This window comes from Perognathus longimembris, chromosome 6, assembly GCF_023159225.1.
Source record: "Perognathus longimembris pacificus isolate PPM17 chromosome 6, ASM2315922v1, whole genome shotgun sequence".
NCBI classification, from domain to species: Eukaryota; Metazoa; Chordata; class Mammalia; order Rodentia; family Heteromyidae; genus Perognathus; species Perognathus longimembris.
In genome coordinates this window covers 27321051-27345852 of record NC_063166.1, presented here as the reverse complement: position 1 = coordinate 27345852, position 24802 = coordinate 27321051, and the positions used below count along the sequence as shown (strand labels likewise).

The following is a 24802-nucleotide window of genomic DNA, read 5'->3' as shown; positions in this document are numbered from 1 at the left end:
ACATAGGTACCTTGAAATCAGTCATGGACTATTAACACACACCACTGAATTAGAGAACGAATACTTAAACAGTCATCAGCCGCACTCCATTGCTCCCTTCACAGAGCTTAAAATGATCTTTGATAGATACACTATATACACTATAAGTACACAAGCAAATAGTTCAGACACATTGTTTTATTCTGTTGCTAAAAATATTGAAGGGAAATAATGGAAATGGTTTTGGTTGACCAATTTAATTTGAAAAGGTGACATCTAGCTGTTTACTTCACATAGTCCAGGAGTGTGTTGATAGGTAATTTTGATTATTGCTTTCCTAGAGTAAAGGATTATAAGCATGTCTTTTAAAAATATTGATTTCTATAGCAGATATAAATAAAAATGTGTGGGCACAGGTATATTTAACCACCTGCCATAGAAAAATTATTATCAAGTTACCTTAACATCATTATTTTAAGAAGATAAAAGTAGGTTGTTATATGCAGTCTGTTCAGTAATAAGATTGCACTGGTCAGCATTCCAACACATTATATTTCCTAGCTAATGCCACTACAAAACACTAGCTATTTGGGGAAAAAAAAAACTTCATCCAGGTAAATGATGCCCATTTGCAGTGTGTTCATACCCGTCTTTCCGGCTGCAAAGATACCTCTTAAAGCAAAAAGGCCATAGCTATTCAGAATTCTCACAGGCTATGTCTTTCCTCCACACAATTGTTTAACTACATCAGACCTTTCAAAAAAAAGCTCATCAGGGTAGGCTTACATTTTGGCTTCTGCAGGGCACATGAGTTTGTAAGTAATGTTGAGAAACATTGTATTTATTTATCTTTGTTCATTTGTTTGTGGAGTGGTTGCTAACTCATAGCAAATGCAGCTGCAGATGAAATAAAGGCCCTAGACAAGCAGTTGACTCCTAAGAGGAAATTGGAACAACCTCTGGGGCTTGGGACTCAGGGCCTGGGCACTATCTCTGGCTTCTTTTTGCTCAAGTGCTACTTCCAGCCTTTTCTGTATATGTAGTGCTGAGGAATCGAACCCAAGGCTTCATGTATGCTAGATAAGCACTCTACCACTAAGCCACATTCCCAGCCCTTTCCAGCATTTTTGACACATGGGAAGAAAACACAAATGGATTCAGAATGAGAGAACATTAAGAAAATGACATAGGATGGGAAATTCCAGGACAAGTAACATACTTTACAGGCATTAACATACTCTATACTATGCACACAATAACTGAATGCATCAATCTGACAAACATTCCAGTTGTATTTAGCCAAGATATCATTACATGATGGACCAGGAATGATTCTGTGATGTGGAGAGTGAGACTAAACACATTAGTATAAGTCAGTTTTTCAATTAGGAGGTAGAAATGGTTTGAATTTTATTCAGTTTTGTTGTTTGTAGGTTCATCAGTGTTACTTCCTTTGGGAAAATTAATAGAATGTTATCAAATCCCGTGTGGGGTAACAGATCTGTGAAATGTTCATTGAAATAAAGACTAGATTTTTACCTTTGTTTTATCAGTCATGGAGCTTGAACTCCGGGCCTCAATGCTGTCCTTGAGTTCTTTTTTTCTCAAGGCTAGCACTGTACTACTTTCAGCTACAGCTCCAGTTATGGTTTCCTGGTAATAAATTGAAAATAAGAATCTCACGAACTTTCCTGCCCAGTTGGCTAGGATGACAGGCATGAGCCACCAGCACCCAGCTGGATTTCACCTTCTTAAGTCATGATAGGATCAATTAATATAACAGGGCAAATATTTTCTATTTTTTCTTTTGGCTTTGAGAAAGAGACAAGTTCTAGTATTGGTATACGTAGATTAGGCCATAAGCTATGAAGTCCAGCTCAGATCTCAAGTTACTTCCTGGTGCCCTTTCTTATTTCCTCTTGAACAGACTGCAGAGAGCAATAGCATCTGTTTCACAGTCGTGAAGGTTAGATAAGGCAGTATGACTAAAGTTCTCCAAATGGTTTTGAGTACTCCATGAGCACTGTGAAAATGGTCACTGGTGTGATTTGTAAGGATGGCTGTCCCAGTCAGCTCAGGATGCTAATAAGCTTCAGACTTTGCGCACCTGCAGAGTGAAGCACTGCAGACAGACTTGGGTGAGCAGAGCCAGCTGGCTCGGCTGCAAGATCTCTCCGTGAGTCAATGTTCTCACATCAGTCCCTCTTCTTAATAGATCTGCTTAGAAGCTCAAGGCAAAATCTCTTTAGCCTCCTGGGTTGAGCCTTGGCTAAAGCAGCCAGTCCCACATCAAAGCTCAGGCTGTGACTAGGCAGATTCAAGTCTCTCTAAGGCAACTCAACTTACAGGGGGAAGTAGTTAACTCAGCAGGCAGGTAAAAGATGTGATATGCCAGCATTTAGTCACTTGTAATTCTCACTGATTGGAATGATTATGCAATTTAAAATGTCACAAGACGTGGGAAGCAGGGTGTGAGTCAGGGAAGGTTCCAGGTCTTCTTGCTCTTTCATTTGGAAAGCATCTTTGCTGTGCCCTCTTGTTGTGGTGACTCTGAAACTGACTTTGCAATTACCCAGAGTGGTGATAGCAGGCATTAATAAATCCATTTAGCAACTCTGTGTCCAGTCTGTGTGCTAGGTACTAGTTACAAAGTTAGGCAAGGATGCCTCATTCTTAGGAGCTCAGCCTCGGTTGAGATGGATTATGAAAAGATGGAGACATGGCAGAGAGCCTATCATTAGACACAGGAAATGAAAATATCAGCTCTGTTTAGAAAGAAGGGTACTTGGGTAGCTTCTCAGAGGATGGGGAGGCTATTGCCCAAGGAAGAAGCTATAAGGGGGGAAATTTCTTGAAGTGAGAAGCAAGGGATTAGGGTGTCACACTTACCCAGAATTTGTAAGGTCCTAGCTTCAATCTTTAGTACTAGGAAAACAAACAAAAGATATCATCATCAGACAAAACAGCCCAGAAGGCACTTGGCATTTTCTGTCCTCTGATTCACAAGCTTTCCTATGTATGTCTGCAAAGTTATCCACAGATGATCTGAAAATCACTGAAGTGTCCATGAGGAAAATGTGCTACCTGGATTGCACAGGTGTGGAGGCGAGCAGTCGTGGGAGGAAGTGCAGTGGAGCAGCAGGCTCTAACAGCCTTAGGACTGGGAGGGTGACAGACAACAGTGAGCCTTGTGTTTCACAGGTGGCTTCATGGTGAAGTTGGGCTTCAGAAATGAGGGAATAGGTGTGAAGATCTGCAGACAGAGCCCCTCTGCACAGTGCATTCATTCAGTGAGAGACTGCTAGGATGAGCTTTGATGTGAAGTCAGGCAAAGGCAGAAAGAGGGGGCTGGAGAAGGAACTGGACCATGCAGGATGTCATACACATGGGGTCCCAACAGCCTCTCCTCGCTGCAGTGGGGAAAGAGGATCATAACTACCTAATGCTGGAGGTAGTAAGATACCTGATCCATCAAAAACATTTAGCTAGACATAATTAAGGCTTGAAGGAAGAGAGTAGTAGCAGAGACTGGAAAGTAGTTTCCAACAAAGGTATTTTCAAAGAGGAATAGCCCAGACTCCTTAATCAAATGAAGAGTGAGGGCAAGGAATGGATGACCTTGAATTTTCTATCCTTGCAGACTTGGTTAAGCATTTTGGGAACAGGATGGAAGAGATCTGCACTACACTGGGAGATTAGCTCACACTTAAATAGGTAGACTTTGGATGACATAGTACAGGAAGATCCAGCAAGTAGTGAGCACCTGGGGTTAGGTGCTCATCCTTGAGCCTTCCTTGGCTGAAGCAACCACTCCTACATCAAAGCTCAGGCTGTGACTAGGCAGATTTAAGTCTCTCTAAGGCAGGGGAAAGTAGTCCCATCCCTAGACTAGTCCAAAGAAAGCTAGCTCAATTTTCCAGGTTAGCTTCCCCTGGTATGATCAGAAGTGTCATTTTACCCTGCTGCACCTTAAAAAAAAAAAAAAAAAACAACCATCCATTTCTTTCTATCTTTGCTACACTATAACAAAAAAGTTAAGAAACAGATACTGGGAAAATAAAGGGGAGACATGGGAGAGAGTTGTGAATGGGGTTCCCCAAAGGAACTTCCTTTAAACAGGGCTGTGGGAAAGAGGAGCCAGAAATACAGCATGAGGAGCGGGGGGTGGGGTGGGGGTAAGAAAGAGACAGAAGGGGAGAGACATTCAAGGCAGGAGAAGGGTTTTCTAGAGAAATGTAAGGGGGTCAAGGATGTTCAGAAATGTAAGGGGGTCAAGGATGTTCATGAGCAACAGACCGACCATGGAGAACTAAACCATCTCCCTTTTATTTGGGATAAGGAAAGTAGTTATTGACTTTGTTGAGTTCAGATGATGGAAGCCCAGTGGCAGTATGGAGAAGAATGAAAGGAGATGAGAAAAAAATGGAGGAGGTAAACATTGATGTCTCAACCCCAGGACCTGAGCTATGAATGAAAGGCAAGAACACCTAACCTGAGTTAGAACAGGGCATTGTTGTAACTTCTAGAGAGGTTTGGCTCTGTCTTTCAGCTCTGCACAGAGGTGTAGCTAATCTGATTTCCCTGCTTGGTTTACAAGCTCCCAGATGCTGATAACCCTATGTTGTTGGGCACATTCCAGATGCCAATTCGGGACATGTAGTTTTACACGTGGATTTTTGTCACAGAATTATTCACACAAGGTTTACTGTGCGTGAGCCAAGTCCAAATGTCGTACTGCATTTGTAAATATGTGCATACACATTTTCTGAGGAGGGGTGAAAGCAGATTTTGTAAATTTAGCAATAATGAATCTATTAAAGAGTTGAGATTTGATGGACAATAATCTCCTTTCCCCAGAGCTTTTCTTTTATCTAGAGGTACTTTGAAGCATAACAAGATATTTTATGCCCACTTCACTACACAGTGTCCTTTCTCCTCCATTCATCTGTTAAGAAACATTTTTCCTCTACCACAGTGCTTGTAACATATGTTCGCCTTCTGCATTTTTTTACTTTTTTGTGTGGGGAAAATGGTACTTGGGAGTAGGTCTCCTTATTCTCAAATATCAACCAAATAGACTATTCAGCATGAGATCAATTCTTCCCAGGCAATAATTGATTTAAAAAATACTACCCTTCTCGTTGCTGTTAAATGGAAGGTCTGTGTTAATTTTTATATTAAAACACGGTAAATACAACATGATAAGTCACACTTTCTGTTTGAACAAGAATATGTTGTTAGGCTCAAAAGAAAAAGTTAGACCTGATTACAGATATAGCAAATGGACTCAATTCCTTTTTTAAAAAATTTAAACTTCTACCCAAACCAATAGAATTCCCAGGCATTTATATAAAAAAAATTAATATGAATGGATGATAATGAGACCTTTAAGTAAGAAAATATACTTTTTAAAACAATGAAAAATATTAAACAACTCTGGTGAACTGATTAAATACACAGATGAAGTCTCCCTTTAGTGGAAGTTTAGAAATATCTGTTGGCGTGCAGTAGCTGTTGCTTGCTTTTTTTCCTGAAGCAAAACTGAGATAACACTTCTCAAAAGACATGTTGGGCAGCTCAGTGGTAAGTGCTCACCTAACACAGGGCCAACACTACAACTGACAGAAAAAAATTATATCTCCATAGAAAAAATGAGTTATTTCAGCTGAATTTTATCTCATGATGTTAAGGTTTCTTGATGGGCGTTGAAATTTCACATCTGGTTGGGGCTGCTGTGGGCATTTGTATTTTATATCAGCTCAATTTGTTATACTTGTTCCAGTACTGGGGCTTGAACTCAAGAATTCAAGGCTGCTACTCTACCACCTGAGCCTCACCTTCACTTCTGGCCTTTTGCAGACTAATTAGAGCTAAAAGTCTCTCAGGTTTGCCTACCTGGTTTGGCTTCAGACTATTATCCTCATATCTCAGCCTCCTGAATAGCTATTATTATGGGTATGAGCCACCAGCACCCAACCAGCTCAGTCTTTTAAAGAGTGAAGTGACAACAGCTTCTGGTTTTCCCCATTTGACTCGCGCTTTGCTATCATTTATATCCTCTAGCCTCACCTGGTGCTCTAGTGGATTTTTCAGTAAGTTATTATTACCTTCCTAAAAGGATAGGAAGTGAATGTTTTACCTGTTCTGTGCCTTTGTTTTAAATCAGGTACTTGAAGAAGTCCACATTTGAAGCCAGCCTGAAGGGCTGTACAGCAGGAGCAGAAGGCTGCCCGCAAACGGCCTGTCTCTGTTCTAATATAAAACCTCACATTTCACAGATCTCATTATATCTGAGCTGTGAATATTTGCTTCAGGCATCAACTTGGCATTTAAAAAAATTGTGAAAACCACATGGACATTTCACTTCGCCAGACTATCTACTTCTCATATAATGCTTAAAAAATATCAAACTTTAGCAAAAATATCCAGTAATCTCCAATCAAGAATCAGAAATAGAAATTGCTTCTTGTTTCTTAAGTCCATCTTTCCTATTTCTTCCCCACATCTAGACTAGAACATAATTGTTACATACATATAGTTCTAGCTATTCAGGAGGCTGAGATCTGAGGATCATGGTTTGAAGTCAACCTAGGCAGGAAAGTCTGTGAGACCATTATCTCCAATTAACCACCCCAAATAGCCAGAAGTGAAGCTGTTGCTCAAGTGGTAGAATGCTAGCCTTGAGCAAAACAAGCTCAGGGAAGTGCCTATAACCTGAATTCAATTACTTTGTATTGCTTGGTTAATTGATTAGGTAATTAAATGTGCTGCCCAGAAAATTATTCCCAACACACACAAAGACATGGCTACCTCCAAGCTTAGGGCTTTCTTTCTGGGAACCTAAAGGGTAGTGAGAGATAAGGGAGAGTAACAAACTGGAGAAAGCCAAAATGGATCAAAAGAAAGATGTCTAAAGTGGAACATTAAAGAGTTAATACAATCTGAAGCACATGATAGTAGTGCTTCATCTAGCTAAGTTGTATGCTTCTTTTTATAAATCTCTGTGTGTGTGCGCGCGTGCGTGTGCACACGCACGCCTGTGTATTCTGGGCTTAACATTAAGGTGTTCATGCTTGGCTTTTTCACTCAAGACTAGAGCTCTACCACTTGAAACCCCCCATTTCCTACTTTATTGGAGTCTTACATTTATTTCTCTATGTCATATTCACTTGTATATAATGTTTATGATGAATATCACACAACCCCCTAGTTTGTCAAATGCTTTCAGATAGTCTCTACTTCCCGAGTAAACTCCTTGAGATTCACAGGCATGTGTTAGGCTTCTATATAACTTTATATGAATGAAAGATGGAACCTGTAAGCCTCTGTGGGATGCTAAAATGCAGCACTGCACCCGTAGACACAGGCCTGTCACTAGAAGCTATAAGCAAGAGGCAGATCTCGGATCCTATAATCTGTTTAGTTCTCCCAAAGCAAAGCCATTTTCTATTAAAGTCACAAGTCATGTAGCAACATTTTGCCCAACAAAACATCCATATAGCTGGGCACTAGTGGCTCACACCTACAGTCTTAGCTATTCAGGAGGCTGAGATCTGACAATCATGGTTTGAAGTCAGCCCAGGCAGGAAAGTCTGTGAGACTGTTATCTCCAATTACCCACCAGAAGTAGAGCTGTGATTCAAGGGGTAGAGGGCTAGCCTTGAGCAAAACAAGCTCAGGGACAGTGCCTATAAATTGAGTTCAAGCCCCAGGACAGGCATGAACACACACACACACACACACACACACACACACACACACACACGAGTTCCACATATACAGAAGTGGCCCCACAAGATTGTAAGGGAATTGAGAAATTCCTTTCACTTGGTGACACTATAGCCATGATATGATATCGTAGAGCAAAATATCATTCAGGTATTCATGGTAACATGGTACAACCACACCTTCTGTGCTTGCAGTCATGGAGCACATAATTTATGGACAGTCATAGACAATAGTAAGTGATACTAAACGATGGTGTTACTAGTTTGTCTATTATATTTGTCATTATTTTAGAGTGTACTTTTGCTTTAAAAAGTTAACTGTAGGAATCTCCATACTGCTTTCCAGAGTGGCTGAACCAGTTTACATTCCTACCAACAATGAAGTAGGGTTCCTTTCTGGCCACATCCCCTCCATCATTTGTTATTGTTAGTTTTCTTGATATAGGACATTCTTATTGGGGTGAGATGGAATCTCAATGTTGTTTTGATTTGCATTTATTTTATGGCCAGTGATGTAGAGCACTTTTTCATACATCTCTTGGCCATTCTCATTTCCTCATCAGAGAAGTCTCTTTTTAAGTCTTTAGCCCACTTGTTGAGGGGGCTATTGGTTCTTTGCGGTTTTGTTTTGGAGGAATGTAATTTTATTAGTTCTGTATATATTTTAGATATGAGGCCTTTGTTCGTTATATGGCCGGTAAAGATCTTTTCCCAATCTGTGGGCTTTCTGTTTATCTTGCGGGCTATGTCATTTGCCCTGTAGAAGCTCTGCTATCCTATGAACCAGCGGCCCCATTTTTGGGCATCTACCCAAAAGACCACAAACAAGAACACACTAAAGCCACCAGCACAACAATGTTCATCGCAGCACAATTTGTCATAGTTAGAATATGGAACCAACCCAGATGCCCTTCAGTAGACAAATGGATCAGGAAAATGTGGTACATATACACAATGGAATTTTATGCCTCTATCAGAAAGAATGACATTGTCCCATTTGTAAGGAAAGGGAAGGACTTGGAAAAAATTATACTAAGTGAAGTGAGCCAGACCCAAAGAAACATGGACTGTATGGTCTCCCTCATAGGGAATAATTAGCACAGGTTTAGGCTAGTCACAGCAGAGGATCACAAGAGCCCAATAGCTATACCCTTATGAACATATAAGATGATGCTAAGTGAAATGAAGTCCATGTTATGGAAACAACTGTTATGTCACTGTTGTAATTACTTTCATGCCATGTGAAACCGTAGCTTCTAATATTGATGATCCTCTTGTACCCCCTTCCTGTGGTTGTACCTGCACTATCTCTGTATCTTATCTGAGTACATTGGAAACCGTGTATACAGGTATTAGAACTAGGAAACTGAAAGGGAATACCAAAATCGAGAGACACAGGGTAAAAAGACAAATGGCTACAAAAGCAATACTTGCAAAACTGGTATAAATGAACTGAACAACTCATGGGGGGAAAGGGAAAGGAGGAGGGGGGATGGGGGGAATGAGGGAAGAGGTAACAAATAGTACAAGAAATGTATCCAATGCCTAACGTATGAAACTGTAACCTCTCTGTACATCAGTTTGACAATAAAAAATTTTTTAAAAAAAGTTAACTGTAGAGCTGGGTGCCAGTGGCTTATGCCTACAATCCTAGCTACTCGCGAGGCTGAGATCTAATGATTGTGGTTCAGAGCCTTGCAAGGGAAAAAGAGTCCCCATGAGGCTCTTATCTCCAGTTATCCACTCAAGAAAACAAACAAACAACAACAACAACAACAAAAACAGAAGTAGCACTATGGCTCAAGTGGTGGAGTGCTAGCCTTGAGCAGAAAGAGTCTGAGGGACAGTGCCCAAGCCCTTAGTTCAAGCCCCACAACTGACAGAAAGTTCACCGTACAACTACAGTATATTATACAGGTTTATATTTCAGGTTTACCACTTCTCCTGATTGCAGTGTTTTTCCCTGTGCTCAATCATCTTCTGCCAGTTGTTTCACAATATTCTCAGCACTAGGCTGTACCACATAGCAGCAGCAGAGGCTAGGCCATTCAGATTCACATAGTGTACTCTTCGATGGTCACAAGGACCAAACATTAACTATACCTTTCTCACCTGTCCCTGTCATTAAGTGTGGCATAACTATGAAATTAAGAATATGTCCCTTGCCATTCCTAAGTCACTTTGGGAGCAGCATAGCTGAATGACTTGTGACTTTCCACTCTTTCCAAGGAAGCTCCCCCTGTGGGATGTACTAAGTAAGTCCACTCAGCACCTGGCCTATATAGACAGATGGTCCATCAAAAGGAGACACGAGGACTTTTTCCCAGTGCTCACCATTTCCTCTTTCCAAGACTCCCTTAGTCTCCCTTAATCTTCTTGACACCAATCAATTACCCATGAACATACACACAACATTGAACATTACAAATAAAGAGGCTTCTAACACTTAAAATCCTACATTAAATCAATCCTCCAAATACTCCTAATGAAGTAACACCTACTGTGAAAACAAAGTTAAAATAACTATCTTGTTTTTCTTAAGAAAAAAGAAACAACATTTATTTGCAGAAAGTTAGATGTGGCCATCTGTCACTACATAGTTAACTAGTCACGTAGTAAATACAATATGAGGACATAAATCTGTTCCCATTCACTGAACTCGTTAATCATAGGGCCTAATGTTATTGTGTCACATGGCTCCCCTTCTAGATTTGTATTATGATGGTCAAGGCTAATCCTGGAATATTTCTTGTCTCTTTGATTGTCAAATGGCAAAGTAAAATTTTACATTGATCTTTTTTTTTCTTTAATCCTTTGTGGTGGAGAAAATATGCAAATTCATGCAAGATACAAAGTCGAATTAAATGCTATTTGTGCATATGGGAATTGAGGAGCAGGTGGTTTTCTTTTGCTCTAACTCTGCTAAATTTTGTCAAAGATTGCTATTTGAGGATTCTCTCTGCCAAAACTTTTGACTAGAACAAACTGTACTGCCAGGTTTGCCTACCTCCAGAGCCGATTGAAGACATTATCAGCTATTTTCACATGTTCCACAGGCAAGAAGCCCCTTGCTAACTATACATGTAAAAGCCATGAAACTAATTAATTAAAATAATCACTTTATTAAACAACACACAAGTGATTCCTTTATGCCAGGCATGAAGCCTGCAAATAGAAGAATACTGTGAACAACAGTCATTTGATTTGTGCTGATAAATCATACTTTTTTTTTAAGTACTAGAGTTTGAACTCAAGGCCTTGGTACTTGCTAGGTACATGTTATACTCTACTACTTGAGTCATGCCCCAAACCCTTTCTGCTTTTGTTAATTTTCAAAGGTTTTGCTTTTCTCCTCTAGGCTGGCCTGGTGTTTGATCCTCCTATTTCTACGCTCCTACATAGCTGGGATGACAAGCATGGGCTACTATTGATGGAGAAGGGGTCTCACAAACTTTTTTGCTCCAGCTGGTCTCACATCATGATTCTCTCAATCTCAGCCTCTGGAGTAGCTAGGTGTGCACCACCACATCTAGCTTGGGTTCTACAATTTTAAGGGTCATCTTAGCCAGAACAGTCAACATTTGAAAACTAGCAAAAACATACTTGCTGAAGATCTTTTCTTTTGGAAACATTTTAGCCAAACATGAAGGGCTTCTCTTTCATACCAATTGCCCATCAATGAGTTGTTTTATGCTAGTGGCTCACACCTGTACTCCTAGCTACTCAGGAGGCAGAGACCTAAGGATCATGGTTTGAAGCCAGCCTAGACAGGAAAATCCATGGGTCTCTTACCCCCAGTTAACCACCAGAAAGCCAGAAGTGGTGCTGTTGCTCAAAGTGGTAGATCACTAGCTTTGAGCTCAGGGATAGAGCCAAGGCCCCAAGTTCAAACCCCACAACAGACAAAAAAATACATTATTATATCTTCAAAGAATGGATTTAGATTATTTTGTTATGTGTATGCGGTCTAACAAACATAATAACTGTGTACATATGCAAGACAAATTTTAAACCCCTCATTCTCAGAACCCTTAAAGGTATATGTATTCACAGCCACATAAGAAGTATTGGTTCTGTTGCCAACAGTCTTTATTTTCCTTTTTCCTTGTTTACCTATAGAAAGAAAAAAGAAGTGAGAATTTCTTCTGTTGTCTTAACACACTCTTCATTACCATTTGCAAATGTAAGGCTGTCCAAAATGAGAAGACAATCTTTCTGCTTCTGCTAAAATGCTGAGCCTATAAAGTTGGAAGCAGAGAAAACCAGGTGGGAAATCACACCTGCCAGCTGACACTTCCACCCTTAGCAATCGCCCACCATCACCTTGCAGGGACTTCTCCTTGTGGAGTGGTCCCGGGCTGGTACTCTTGGGCAGCAGTGGCTCAGAAATGCCCGGATCTTTTAGAACCAATTTTATTGTTCCAAGTGAACATTTTCCATTTCACATATTCCAAGTTTAATCTCCTCCTAGCTATTCAGAAGAACCACTTAAACAAAAATAAATGCATTACTTTAAAGTTTGTTTTAATTTTCATCAACCATTCATATTTATCTTCCCTTTCTTAAGAATACAAGAAATCTCAAGCATGAGTCCTATGTAACCAAATGAATATTTACTTTCTTGTGTCTGCTCATTCAGAGGTTGAGGAAATGAGATGTTGGATGGTAGAATAACATTGAAGATTCTTAATAGATTCTTTTTATGAAAGGCTTTTTAAACAACATAGCCTGTAGTTAAGCACTGCCTTTAATACACAGAAAATAAAAAGCTTTGACCTATACTTCACCACAGAGTCAAGACAATAATGGCCTATCAAAGCCTTCCCCAGCATTGCTTCTCCAGTACATACTCTCATTTTCAAGGTTAGACATTTCTAAGCACCCCTTTAAAGATGTGCATTTGTGTTTAAAATCTATTGATGAAGCCAGCCACTTGTGATCCATGCCTATAATCCAGGCTACTCAGGAGACTGAGAACTCATGTTTGTGGTTCGATGCCAGCCAGGGCAGGAAAGCCCAAGAGACTCTTATCTCCAATTAACTATAAAAAGCCAGAAGTGAACTTGTGGGCTCAAAGTGGTACAGTGCTAGCTTTGTGCACAAAATCTCAGGGACAATGCCAGGCCCTGAGTTTAAACCCCATGACCACCACCACCAACAACAAATCCATTGATGAAAACACCAGGGCTGGGAATATGGCTTACTGTTACAGCACTTGTGCAGCATGCATGAAGCCTTGAGTTTGATTTCTCAATACCACATAAACAGAAAAATTCAGGAATGGGGTTGTGGCTCAAGTAGTAGAGGGCTAGCCTTGAGCAAAAAAAGCTCAGGGACAGTACCCAGGCCCTGAGTTCAAGCCCTAGGAGTGGCAAAATGATAATAATAATAATAGCACCAAAGAATTGGGGTAGTACACAAACACTCTTCTGCTTTGACCATTTCAGCACGCACCTGAAGAATGATAACAGGGAGATATTTGGGACTTAAAAAGACTATATCTAACAGTTCAGTGTATGCACATGGCAAGGATAACTTACCGTAATAACTCATCTCTCAGCATTCACAGGACAAGGATTGGTTTGGGTGGTGTAAGGAAAGCTAAGTCTCAAGTCTTTTCAAAGATAAAAATAGGACTGATGATGTAGCTTGATGGTACAGCATTTGCTTAGCATATGTGAGTTCCTGAGTTCAATCCCCAAGTGCAGACCAAAAAGAAAACTACAAAGTATATTTTATTATACCTCCAAGGAATAGGCTTAGATTATTTTTGTTATACATATGTAACATAACAAACATAATAGATATGTCCATATGCAAACCAGGTTGTAAACCCCCCACTCTGAGAACCCTTGGGCAGCCATAAAAATCAAAATAAATTAACAGTCAAATAAAAGCTGCAAAGTCAAGCTAACAAAGCTCATTTAATGTGGCAAAACATATTATTTGGATGAAATTACATTACCACTTCAAATCTGAACATGGTATACATTGCTATGGCAACTGTGTTTGTGAGCTTATGGATTTCAAGTTGGGACTAAGTTTTCTGGAAGAACATAGCAAACCCTTTGTGTATTCCTTGGATATACTTGGTACCAATAAATCATTTGCTTTTTTTTTTTTTAAGTGGCACTGGGGAGCTCAGGATCTCATACTCACATGATTTGCTTGTTTTGCTGGTACTCTACCATCTTAGCCATGCCTCCAAACTAGCTTTGACTGGCTATTTTGGAAAGGAAGTATTGTAAACTTTTCTACCCAAGCTAGCCTCAAAACCTAGTTCTGTTTCTCAGACCCCTGAGTAGTTAGGATTACTACAGGTGTGAGCTACTAGCCCACAGTTGTTTAACTTTTAGTTCTTGTCTGGACTACTTGTTGCTATCACACGAGAAGGGGCCTTAGTTTTTTTTGTCGGTCGTGGGGCTTGAACTTTGGGCCTAGACACTGCCCCTGAACTCTTCAGCTCAAAGCTAGTGCTCTGCCATTTGAGCCACAGCACCACTTCCAGTTTTCTGGTGAGTAATTGGAGATAAGAGTCTCATGGACTTTCTTTCACCCGGCTGGCTTTATACCATGATCCTCAGATCTCAGCTAGGATTACAGGCATTTGCTGCTGACACCGGGCAAAATGGCCTTAATTTTTAACTGTTATCTAACTAGAAGTAGAAAATCAAACAAATTCCTGTAGAGAATCTGTAAAACATTTCTAAGCACTCCCATCTTCCTTCCTTCTCTTCCTGATGATCCTTCTGCCGTTGTTCAGATCTTACCACCTGTTCTACATGAGCTGCTCTTTATGAAGGAGTTGCTTCTTCACAATAGGACACATTAAAAAAATCAGTGTCACTTTAGCAAGCATTTAAACTTACTTTGATTTTGGCACATTGGGCATTGCAGGGCCCCTGCTCATCCATACCAGGCTTTTATGATAATGAGGAATTGTTATCCCTCCTAGCAGATACTCCCAGTCCAGTGCTAACAGGAAGCCATATGACCAAATGGGACTTCAGCCCACATGTGCCACTTAGCTCAGGGTCTTCATCTACACACTGAGTATGGCTCACAAAGTTGTCTTACAAAGTTGATTTTAAAAAATTCTCATTTCATTTCTTATTTTTACTTTTGGTGCTGGTTCTGGGGCTTGAATGCAGGGCTTGGGCTCTGTTTCTGAGCTTTTTGCTCAAAGCTAACACCCTCCCACTCAAGCTATAGCTTTACTTCTGGCTTTTGGTGGTTTATTATAGATAAGAGTCTCATAGACTTTCCTGCTCAAAATGCCTTCAAACCAAGATCATCAGATCTCACTCTCTCGAGTAGCCAGGATTACAGGTGTAAGCCACCAGCACCGGCTCTTTTCATTTTATAAACAACAAAATCTTGACTTTCAAATTAACTCAGAAGCTGTGTTAAACATTTGTTGTAATGTCATATTTACTTAAAATTAAATTTAATTAAAGCAAGTGCCCTAGTTATGCCCTTTGATATTTCCCTTGAGAAAACGATTATTCTTACTGGTTTTTTTAAACAAACACTGCCTCTAATTCCATTAATTTCCATTGCCATTACCTAATTCCATTGCATTCATCCCATTTTTTCCCTTGATATGATTAAGTAAATAGTCTAACTCTAATTTCAAGTTCCCTGACCCTTCTTGATCAGTTTGTATTTATGGAAAGACAATTTTCTTAGTGATAGGAGCAAGAAAGAAATAATTTTACTACCAGCTAAAGCTGTGTTTCTCAGTAACAGCGAGAGAGAGAGAGAGAGAGAGAGAGAGAGAGAGAGAGAGAGAGAGAGAGAAAGAGAGAGAGAGTCTGTGTATGTCTGTTCTCATTAAAGCTTAATTTAAATAGTTACTTCCATATATAGAGCACCTCAAATAGGAATGCATCATGACGAATTATGTAATGCTGTTCACTTTAATATCACTTACTGAGCTTTAAATGCTACTTGCAGATTATTTCCACATGTCCTTGAGGAAGTCCATGTGTTACATCCTGCTGCAGCTGAGAGAGGAGAGAGGAGGGAGATGTACCAAGAGCTTGTGGCAGGGAACTCTGGTAACCACTGTACAAATTACAAAGCATAGGAGAGTTTAAGGCCTTGGGAAGTTGACTATATCTTACTATGATCTTTATTGATTTTTAACCTGTGTAAACATTTGGCAGGTATGTGGTTAAAAAATAAAAATATCTCTGGAATATGAGTCAGTGTAAGTATTTGTGTGTGGGTGTGTAAATGAGAGTGACAGAATTGAAGAATTGGTATTCCATTGTGCATATCCAAGCATTCTGCAGAAGGCCACTCCATACATTAGCACCAGAGCCTAACATATAAAAACATAATTGCTGTTACATGATTGTGAGCTTACATAGTAAATCCTCTCCTCTAAGCTTCATATCCAGAAGAATTATGCAGAGGCAGTTTTACGCAGAGGCCATTTATCACTCAGTAAATCTTCTGCCATGGAACACTGGAAGCTACCTTCTCCCCAGAGAGTCAAAGCCCTGTGCGCAGCCTGATGCCTCTCTCCAGGTGTGTGCATCATGGCCTCTCTCCAGGCACCGTGCATCATGATCTCTTCAGCACCTGCTCCAGCACACAAATGACAGCATGCTTGAGGCAGGTGCTTTTAATCACCACGTGTCTGGAATTTGAGTGTATTCATTCCATCTAGCTGATGGTCAGTTGGAAAAGGTGCCTAAGCACACTTTCAGAAAATGATCCCCACACTCAGAACACACAAAGAGAGCTTGAATGGATATTTCTTAAATACTAGAGTACATTCTGACCCTATGCTCCATGATGTGTTAGCCCCTGTGTGATAGATGGCCTTGAGGGCAAATGAACTGAGGCCAGGACTGGGGACAGAGATTTCGGAGCTGTCTTCTTCCTTCTGCACTGCAGGGAAGGTTCCTTGCACTCCTAGTAGCCCAGGAGAGTTGTTGGCAGTCATGTGTGAGAAATGGAAATTCTTGTTTCCAAGCAAGAATGCAGAGCCTGCTCACTCCTGCTCCCTTCTCCTCCCTCCTTCTCCTTTCCCTGCTGTCCTCCTGTATTTGAATCTGGCTTGATTCTGGCTTCACAGTGAGCCTGCAGTTCTATGGTAACCTTAGGGTAGAAAACCCATGCCACTTGTGCTCATGCCACGAAAGAGAAGGTCCAGGATTGTTCCTACTGCCTACTTCTCCTTGATATAGATGTGACTTGAGTGTATTCCCCCACAGGTTCACATGCTGGAAAGCTGCTATCCAATGTGGCAGTGTTGAAGTGGAGAAATATTCCTTTAGGAAATGGGACATAATTTGGTTTACAGGGGCATTGCTCTTAGAAGGGATAATGCTGGTGTTTTCACAAGAACAGATGTTAGGAAGTGGGATTTACATGCGTGTGCATGTGTGCGCACACACACACACACTCACACACACACATACTTGGCCCCTTCTGCACATGGCTAGTTCCCTTTCCTTTCCTCTCCCATGTTCTGATGCAGACAGCATTCCTTTCACCAAGGGCTAAGCAAGATTGTGTGATCTTGGAGTCTCAGTCCATAGAAGTGAATGAGTAAGCCTTGTATCCTTATGAAGTACCCACCTCACTTGCTGGTGTTGGTAATAGTAACAGAAAGATTAATACACACCAATATGTAGTCCCCTAATGACAAAGCCATTTTCAAATCAATGCCATCTATAGTAAGGAAGTGTCTGCCATCCTCAAATGCTTGCTGTGCTATTCTTTTGTTGTTGTTGTCATCAGTCCTGGAGCTTGAACTCAAGGCCTGGGCACTGTCCCTGAGCTTCTTTTGCTCAAGGCTAACACTCTACCACTTGAGCCACAGTGCCACTTCCAGCTTTTTCTGTTTATGTAGTACTAAAGAATTGAACCCAGGGCTTTGTGCATGCTAGGAAAGCACTTTACCACTAAGCCACATTCTCAACCCTGCTGTGATATTTTCTAAACAAGTATACTCAAGTTGTAGAGTTTTCTTGTTTGAAAAAAAAATCATTTCTGTCAAGTGTCCTTTGATAGGAGAGACGTCATTTGGGAAGGAAGCAAAAAACCCAGATTGGCCATCTTAATCCAAAGGCTTCTTTGAGTAAAAATCATAACCTTAGAAAGGCAGATCAACATCTGGAAGATGATCATGAAAGCTCAAGATCAACCAATGTCAATACGTCCCCAACCCCAGAACCTGGGAAGTTCTTATATATTTGTTCTTACATATCTGTGACAGGAGTGTCTGAAACTTTTCTCTGGTACCTCACTTTGGGATATCCTGCAAGGAGAGGGTGGTAAATTCATATTCTTCTCCAATGATCAATTGACTGCTTCAAGATTTTTTGACTGCTCAAGATTTTTCTTCCCAATCCCAAGTAGAAGGCCATGTTTATCCTAAGGAATGAGTAGCACTCTTCTTTGACTGAGCTTTCGTACTGTTCTGGTCATTTGTAGACATCTGGAGAGGTGGCTGTCAGACGCCCTTCTGAGCCCCATTCACTTAGTCTGGGCACATCCCAGGACCTGACCCCTTTTCTTCACCCCACTTGTGGGTGAAGCTAGTATCTTCAGAGGACCCTGAGTTAGGGAAGCATGAAAACTGACTCGAGACCAGGAGAAGTCTGCATTGACAGGGTCAATAAATCATCAGTTTGAGTTTCTAAGATGATTTTGTAGTGTGGATTTGTAGTATTGTAGACATGATGTGAGGTTTTTATCCCACAAAGTATTATTGACTGAAAAAATATATAAATGTTTCTACCTTTAAATCCGGCCTTTTCCCGTGGATAGTCTTGAATTGTGGGGAGCATGTGTCACAGCAGCACAAGAACAAGAAGGAGATGGATGTACCCCGTCGTAATGTCAGATAGAATAGTGACCAGCAGTGGAATTAGAGAAGACTACTATTAATTAGACAGGAGAAAGAACAGAGGAAAAGAAAATAAAAATTCTGGATGGTACCCTCATGATCAGCAATGAAAGACCTCATAGTTCTTGATGAAAAGAATCATTCACTACATGTAGCAATTATCATCTTGCTTATTTTTTTAGGAAGCTGGAAACTCAGTTCAGAGACTGAGAGAAGATAAATGTTTGCATTCAACCTGTGTTATTTGTGAAGTTAAATATTTACAATTCTCAGCTATGAGTTTCCCTTGTACATTCTGGTCTCTAATGTCTAGTTTTGCCAAGATTTGCCAAGAACACCTACGGTTCATGTGAGATAGGAGACAGGTATTAAATGAGAATGAAAGATCATCAACAACCTTTTGCTTTGCCAGTGTATTATTTGTTTAACATCAGAACCCTGGTTTCAAGTCCTAAGTCACCATGTTGCATTGTTATCTCCCTGTGTCCTTTGTCCAGGGTCACAGCAAATAGACTTGTTATATTTCTGTGCATCCTAGAAGATAACCCAGGACTATGCTATTCAGAATCTATATATTGGCCAAATGTTTCGCATTTAGGAAAATTAATCCACCATGAATTAGTATTAGTTGAGAGTCTAAAATTCTATTTAATGATACATATATTTCTTTGCTTCATTTATAGAAGACAATATGTGGGGCTCAGTGACAGGTGAGGCAGTTAGGTGACAAAGAATGTGCTACCATGACAGTGAGATGTTGTTTTTTTAGAGATTATATTTTTATTGTTCTTTTCTTCATGTATTTTTATTGTTATTATAAAGTTGATATACAGAGGGGTTACATTTATGTAAGTCGGATAAAAAGTACATTTCTTCTTGAACAATGTCACCCCTTCCCTTGCTCTCTCCCAGTTTTTCCAACCTGCCTCACCCACAAATTGTATAGTTCATTTTCAACATAGTGTTCAATGAGTACCACTCCTGCATTTGTTCACCCCTGTAAGCCAGACCCAGAAAAACATAGGTTCCATGATTTCCATAATTTGTGGTAGCTAGAATGTGCCTATAATCTATAAGTAAACACACTGGACAGTAATATATATGCCTATATATACACAAATATGTACATATATACACATATACATACATATGCATATATATATATACTAGGAAATGATAAATTATACAGGTCTAGGCCTTCACACACAGTGACACCAAAGGAGGATATTCTTAGAGGAGGAACACAAAGATGTAATGCCTATATGCATCTGGTCATACAAAATAATATTTATTGAAATGAAATCCAGGAAATTGAAACAGAGGTTTTTTTTTTCTTTGTTGTTGTTTTTGTTTTCTTTTCCTTTTGTTTGTTTGTTTATCCTTCTTTGGGACAATAAGGGACAGGGGGCACAGAAATGTTGAGATAGCTTTTTTAACTTGTCTTTAAACTTATTTAGAAACCATCCAAACCAAATGGATCTCTTTTAGTTGAATATGTATAGACAGCCATCCTGTGCTTGGTGCTTGGCTCAAATCCATTGCAGATTCTAAACTAGCCTTTTTCAGCCTCATGGAGATTTCAATCAAATGGTGGAGAAAGGCAGCACTAAAAATCACAATTGTTGTAACAGTTAACATTTATTGTATGCTTTACATATATTTTCTTATTGTGCAAAAACATAAATTTTTGTCTCCTCTTTTCAAATGACAAAATTAAGAGTGAGTGGGCCTAAGTGACTAGTGCAACTAGATATGGGATTCATCTTCAGGTTATGGGATTCATCTTCAGGTTATTGGAATTCAGATCCACATTTTATTCTACTAGGTTATGTTACATAAGTAATGAAATGATAAATGAGAGTAATACGTGTAATTACTTTAGAAATTCAGGTAAAGAGAATCTCAACAGATTAATTTTATATTTGCTTGGTTGCCTTTACAGGTGGGCATATCAGAATACATCCATATACACAAGCAAATATGTGCATGATATAGTCACATATGTATACACATGTATATTATATATGCATTTGTTCATTCACAGTGAGTCATTGCATGTATATGTGGTATACATTGTTGTACACATGTAAAACATAGACATGATATATACATTACACACATATGTGTACATTCTATACACCATATATCTTTACAAATGTACACATAGGTAAATATATATAATAGAATGAGAAAGAAAAAAGATAAACTACTCCTAGGAGTTCAAGAACATACTTAGGACATAAATGAAAATAAAATGGAAATTTGAGCTGACACACAAACAAAATGGAACCTCTCCAGCTATAATTGCATGAATTGTCATGCCTAGAAATGTTGGTCACATCCACCCACTACTATCTCCGTGCCCACCCCACAGCAGAGCTCTTACATAAGGTAATAAATGATGTATGTATGTCCAAGGTGGAAATATAATAACAGGAAGAGACTTGCCTGTTGTTCTCAGGAAGAAAACCTCAAAAAATAGCTCCTAAGTGTATCCCCCCAATGTGCAGAAGCAGCTCAGGGATGGAAAATTGCCACAGACCTGCTGTTAGTTGCTGAATTCAGCAGCAGTACAGCAGGGTAATTCCAGCATGTGCTTTTGTGTTGAAACAATGACATATGGGCAATGTGTTGAGTCCAGTTCCTGGCATTAGAAGTTTCTGGGGAACAGGTGTTACAAAGACTAGATCCTGAAAGCAGGGCCGACCTCCCAGGCAGCAGGTGTTCTTCAACACATTTTGTTTCAAAGGTGCCAGTTTGGGTTTGCTCATTTGTCTGGATTAGGTTATAGGTGCTGCATATAAAATGCATTTTGCTAAGTAGTTTGTATTCTTACATATCCGTTCCGTTTATTCAACAAATATTTATTGAGTGTCTACTTGTCAAAAGGCAGCATTAACTCCTTTAGTGACATCTCTTCAGAAGTTTCTAAATGAAATTCTTCTCCATTATTTTTGTTAGTCTATATTAGTTATACAAAGGAGTTTCATTGGGATATTCCCTTACATATATTACATATATATGTATATATATGTGTATATATATGTAATTTGGTCAAGCTCATCTATTTATTATTCAGTCTTATAGTTGTTCCTTCATTTTTAAACAATTTTAATGGATTTCTTTATGTTATTTCTCATATATGCATATGAATTGCTTCATGCAGAAATTCTTTCTTGAGAAGACAACCTACCAAAGTGCAGGGGTTGTACTGTGCTAATAATGACAGAGCCCCTCTGAGGTTTAAAACTACTCATCGAGGGAAAATAAAAACTTTTCTTCCTAATTTGCTGTTTCCTTTTGCATTTGATTGCTTGAAAGCAACAACATGGTGATTAAAAAGACATCATTCTATTTCGAGGCTCTGGAATCATCGTTGGACTACATTTCCTTTTGTGACTCTAATACGATATTTAAGTCTAAAGTCTAAAGAAATGGTGCTTGGTTTAGTATTCTTTGGGTTTGACTTGGTTTGCTTTGGGGTTTTATTTATTTATTATTTTTTTATTATCCTTAAGTAATCTTACAAAGGGGTTTCAATTCAATATATCAGTTTATGAGTACAATGCATCTTGATCAATGCCATCCCTTTCACCATTGTTCTCCATTCCCCAAGCCCCTCCTACATTCCCAAGTTATATGGTTCTATTTTCACATGTGTACATTGAATATATGACTACATTCTCACACCCTCCCCCTCTCCAGCGCCCCTTGCATTTATCCTCCACACATCAACACCACTTGTTCTAGCTTCCTAGTGTTCATTTTGTTAAATTATTAGTTATTCAAAGGGATTACACCACTGGAATTTTCCCTTGCTTTATTGAGTGTCCACAGCTGACCTTAATCTAGTCAGTTGTAGGAGATACAATGCTGGGTTGCTTTTGTTGTTATTGTTGTTGTTGTTGTGTATTGGTACTAGGACTTGAAATTAGGGCCTGAGCGCTGTCTCTGAGCTTTTTCACTCAAAGCTGGGACTCACTCCAGCCACTTGTTTTCTTTTGGGTAGGTAATTAGAGATAAGAGTATCATGGACTTTCCTGCCCAGGCTAGCTTTAAACCACAGTCCTCAGATTTCAACTTCCCGAGTGGCTAGAATTATAGGTATGAGCCAAAGGCACCCAGCAGGGTTTTTGGTGTTGCTGTTTAAACCCAGTCTGTTCCCTCTTGCTTGCTCTCCCTCCCTTCCTCCCTCCCTTCCACCCTCCCTCTTTCCTCCTCCTCCTCCTCCTCATTTTTCCTCTCTCTCTCTCTCTCTCTCTCTCTCTCTCTCTCTCTCTCTCTCTCTCTCTCTCTGTCTTTCCTCCCCTCCCTTCAACTCTTTATGTATCTATGGCCAGCATTATGAATTTATAGCTTATTTGGGTGACTTTTGCATAGAAAGCCAATGCCTCTTTCTTGCTATTCATCCATTTCAGAACATCAACTATGTGGGTGAACACAGCCCGGACTATAATGCTTGTCTCAGAATCAAATATTAGTCTTCCAGGAAGAGGATATAGAAGAGAGAAATTGAACTTGTGCTTCTGAAAAGTGGATTATAAGTGGTTGTGCCAAAGTACAGGCTTGATTAGAGTAAAACAAGTGACAGGCTGCCCTACTGCACTATCCAGTGTTCAAGTGTCAAAGTAGCTAGAGCTCTGGAAATTGCTGTTCTCAAGCTGAGTTCAGAGCACAAGAGTGCAACTCTTCAGTGGTCACCTATCATCAGTAGAGATAAAGCAGTTGTACTTGTTTCTTCACTCATCCAAACCCAGCAACAGAATAGCCATGCTAGAAACCATAGCTTTGTAAAAAAAAAAAATCCACCTATAAAATTACATGTTTGATGTTTCCCAACTTAATCACCTCTAGAAGTGAGATCTAGAGAATAGGCACTGTGCCCTAACTTCTATCAGTGAAAGGAACTTAGAAGTTGTTGTTCTTATTTTCCCCTACTCATGGCTAGTGCTTTACCACTTGATCCATGTCGCCATTTTGGGATTTTTGTTGGTTAATTAGAGATGGAACATCTTACATTTGCCTTCTCGGGCTGCTTCTAAACCTCTGTCCTCAAATCTCTACCTCCTGAGTAGCTATTATTATAGTTCTGAGCCATGCAGTACCTGGTGTCAATGTATATGAATTTAGAAAAGATGGTAGGCACAAAATTCTCTTCTACTTATTGTATGGTCAGTCACTATAATCCGATCATAAGTTGGAAATATTGTATGCAGACATGCTTAATATATCTGAGCAATGGAGCACTGCAGGTGAGCAACATGACACCGTGCAGAGTGTAGAATGTTTGCCCCTGTGCCTGCAAGGCACACTGGGAGCTGCAAGCACCACCATCTCCCAGCAGGGTGAGTGATGATCCAATCATACATCACTAGTCCAGAAAAACATCCAAATCCAGAATCTGATGTGCGGTTTCCACTGAACACATATCACCATCATTCCACCATATAATCAGAAATTATTCAGCTACTGCCCATTGAGGGCAATCAATACTACAAAGGAAAATATTTAAATTAATAAATCAACTGAAAGTCAGGCATACCTCCCTACTGGTTGGACAAAACATGATTTTGAACAGACAGTTCTTATGCAATATTAGAACAGAGGAGAACTTGGAGAGCACAGTCTTCCCCCGCCCCCCAGAGCCAATGAAATTGTGAGGGGCATAGTAAGAGGCTGCCCCAGAGTGTGATGCTACTAGCCTTCTGAGAGGAGGCCAGAAAATCTTTGCCAGGTTTTTCCTGCTAAGAAGGCTGCCATTTTGTAAGTTTGAATGGTTGGGGGTTGAAGGTGTGGCTCAGGTGGGAGGGTATCGTCCAATGAGCATAAAGCCTCAAATACCAAGTTCAAATCCCAATCTCTGACCTGCCTTAGAAACAGAATGTTTGATTTATCGAGTTATTAAATTATTTATTTTAGCAGTACTGGAGTTTGAACTTACAGCTTCTGCTAAGCAGACACTCTATCACTGAGCTATACTTCCAGATATTTCTTGTGCTAGTTATTTTAGAAAGTCTCACCTCCTGCCTGGGTGTACCTGAACCACAATCTCTTGTTTCAGACTTCTTGCTATACCTGGGATGACATGCACATACTATCACCCCTAGCTTCTTCTGTTGAGATGGTGTTCTATAGACTTTTCTGCCCAAATTGACTTTGAACTGTAATCCTCTTGCTATCAGCTTCCCACACAGCTTGTCATAACAGCACCTGCTACTGTGCCCAGCTC

The 24802-nt window shown here is 39.9% G+C and overlaps 1 protein-coding gene and 1 long non-coding RNA gene across 10 annotated transcripts in view; both read left to right on the top strand.

Moving 5' to 3' along the window:
• Window positions 1–24802, top strand: part of Phactr1 (phosphatase and actin regulator 1) — a 432942-nt gene that overhangs the window by 41819 nt on the left and 366321 nt on the right. The window lies entirely within an intron of this gene.
• LOC125353022 lies at window positions 2289–14827 on the top strand. Its single transcript, XR_007211236.1, has 3 exons — window positions 2289–2300; window positions 8021–8026; window positions 13612–14827. It is a non-coding gene; the product is annotated as an uncharacterized LOC125353022 (long non-coding RNA).